Raw genomic sequence first — 3,150 nt, 5'->3', positions numbered from 1 at the left:
ATATGATCCTTTGAATATAATGATGAATTATTGCTTCTACCACTGAAGAAAATGGAATCAGAGATGAATGGCAGATTGGGAAAGTGAAAAGCTCATTAAATAAATAGAATTGTAGAAGGATGTGGAGTACTGGAGAAAGCTTTACAATCAGTGAGGCTGAATGAAATGACATTTTTATGGGGCTCAATTATAATGTGAAATGGGACAGTTAAATAGTAAAGTAGATAGAGAGTCAGGCCTAGAGTCAGGAAGACCTGAGTTCAAATATGCTCTCAGACACTTACTACATATGAGACCCTGGGCAAGTCATTAGCCTTGTTTGCCTCAGTTTGTCATCTGTAAAATGATTGTGAGAAGGAAATGACAAACCTCTCCAGAATCTTTGCCAAGAAAACTTCAAATGGAAAGTGGAGCCAAGATGATATAGAAAAGGGAGGGACCTGTCCAAACCCTTTTAAATAATGCCACCATACAAATTTTAGAGTAACAGAGCTCACAAAAAGATGGAGCAAAATAATTTTCTAGCACAAGACAAGTTATCACATTCTGATCAGCAGAAAATATCTGTTGTACAAAGGGGAGAGTGGAGCACTATCTAGTTCAGGCCATGCTACTGTAGACTGGCTCCAGATAACCAGGAACAGGACCTGGGGGTAACTTAATCAGTGGTGACAGTAGTGGTTTCCAGAACTCACAGTTCACAGAGGGTAAGGGGGTTGGATAACTGGTAGGAAGGAGATTACAGGGGTCCCTTCAATCGCACCAGAGGCAGAATTTGGTCCCAGAGCAAGAAGGAGCACTTAAAACTTGTGGCAGCAGGGGAGTGAGAATCCTGCACCAGGATTAGATTACTCATCACATTCTGATCTAAATCATCACTCACACCATCAGTTCCAGGGTAGAAAAGAGTATTTGTGGTCACTAGCAGACCAGTGTGCAGTACAAAAGAGTAGTACACAAATCTCTCCCTATATTATCATTCACCTCAGAGGAACTGAAAACTTACAGGACACCAGAATTACCTCTGAAAATAGCTACACATAAAAAACAAATAAATAAAAACTGAAGTTTGGGATGGTGCCAACTACACTCCGGAAGCAGAACTTCACTTTAGCATCAAGTTAAAAGTCAATAAATAGGTTAGGAAATAAGGAAACAACAGAAAATAATCATGACCATAGAAAGTTATTATGTTGCCAAAGAAGATTAAAACACAAACTCAGAAGACAACAAAGGCAAAACTCCTACATCCAAAGCCTAAACAAAATATGAATTGGCCCCAGGCCATGGAAGAACTCAAGAAGGATTTTAAAAATTTTAAAAAAGAAAGGGAGAAAAAAAAAAGAAAGATAAATAGGAGTGACATAAGAAAATAATAATGATGATGAAGAAAGGACCCCAAAAATTCAATAAAGAGAAGAATGACTTGAAAAGCAGAATGGGCCAAATGGGAACAAAAGGAGCCACAAAAATTCAGTAGGGAGAAGAATTGAAAAAGTGCAATTGGTGGGGCTGCTAGGTGGCTCGGTGAATAGAGCACTGGCCCTGGAGTCAGGAGGACCTGAGTTCAAATGTGGCCTCATACACTTAACACAAAAAAACTTAACCCCAATTGCTCTACCTTCACCTTCCAAAAAAAAAAAAAAAGTAAAGGGGGAGGGGAAGAGAAGAGAGATGGAAGAGACACATGGAATGGAAGGGGTCGGGGTGTGTGGCGGCTTTTAGAAGCCCAAGGAAGGGCAGGCAGATTCAGTCGCAGGTCTTTGGGGAAGCTGAGGAGGGAGAAGAAGATGAAGAGATTCACAATCTAGCCCCTCTGCGTCTCCCTGACCCGGAAGGACAGGAGCCGATACACCCACCTTCCCCTCCCGCGGCGAAGTCGGGTTTCTACCTGCAGAAGGCGGCCCGCGCGCAGTCTACCATTCACAGCCAGAGGTGGCAGTGACTGGGACGCTGGCACGGGCTTCGCCTGCAGCCGCAGCTCCCGCCGCCGCCTTCCATCCGTCCCTTCCCCACCAAGACACTCTTCCCAGCAGCCGACACCTGGAGGCAGAGTGAACTTACTAGAAGATAGCCAGGATCACGTCTTTTGAAAATGGAGAACAAAGCTCCTGTGGATTCTCATAAAGTCACCAAAGAGTCCATCCTAACAGAAGAGTTGATTACAGAGGAAAATGGGTCAAGCTTGAACAACTTATGTGGATCCCACTGGTAAAACAAGAACTTGGGAAACTGTGAAAGGCACTACTGGGAAAGAAGAACTTTCTGCGGAAGGTGTGGCAATTATCCCAGTATTACAAAGAACTCTTCATTATGAATGCATTGTCCTGGTGAAGCAGTTCAGACCCCCAATGGGAGGCTACTGCTTCGAGTTCCCTGCAGGTCTCATAGATGACAATGAAAGCCCAGAGACAGCCGCTCTTCGTGAACTTGAGGAAGAAACTGGCTACAAAGGTGATGTTGCTGAATGTTCTCCAGCTGTATGCATGGACCCAGGTTTGTCAAATTGTACCACACATATAGTGACTGTGATGATTAATGGAGATGAGGCTGAAAATGTGAGACCTAAACCAAAGCTTGGAGATGGAGAATTTGTGGAAGTAGTTTCTTTACCAAAGAATGATCTCCTGAAGAGAATTGATGACCTGGTAGATGATGAACATCTCAAGGTGGATGCCAGAGTCTATTCTTATGCTTTGGCACTGAAACCCGCCAATGCAAAACCCTTTGAAGTGCCATCATGAAATTCTGAAACTGACCAAGACTCACCTATGTTTTTATACATGACGCCAATCTTTCAGAGTTTGGACTTTGTATTCACATAGTGTAGATTATGAATTAGCTTTTTCCATAAAATAAAGGCAATATAGAATGCAAAAAAAAGTAAAAAAAAAAAAAGTGCAGTTGGCCAAATGGAAAAGGTGGCACAAATGCTCAATGTTGAAAATAATTCCTTAAAAGTTAGAATTTGTTGAGTGGAAACTAATGATTTTATGACACATCAAGAACAAAAAAAAAATCAATAGAATGAAAAAAATAGAAGAAAATGGGAAATATCTCATTGGAAAAAAGCAATTGACCTGGAAAATATATTCAGCAGAAATAACTTAAGAATTATTGGACTGCCTGAAAGCCAATATAAAAAAAAAG

The 3,150-nt window shown here is 41.5% G+C and overlaps 1 pseudogene; it reads left to right on the top strand.

Annotated features, from left to right (window-relative positions):
- Positions 1-1,902: 1,902 nt before the first annotated feature.
- LOC138172538 (ADP-sugar pyrophosphatase pseudogene) lies at positions 1,903-2,863 on the top strand (annotated as a pseudogene).
- Positions 2,864-3,150: the final 287 nt, after the last annotated feature.

This window comes from Petaurus breviceps, unplaced genomic scaffold (genome assembly GCF_028583685.1).
Source record: "Petaurus breviceps papuanus isolate PSGF00001 unplaced genomic scaffold, PetGlider_PUasm1.0 551, whole genome shotgun sequence".
Lineage (NCBI taxonomy): Eukaryota > Metazoa > Chordata > Mammalia > Diprotodontia > Petauridae > Petaurus > Petaurus breviceps.
Note: the sequence above shows the minus strand (reverse complement) of the source record. Positions and strands in the feature narration are given on the sequence as shown.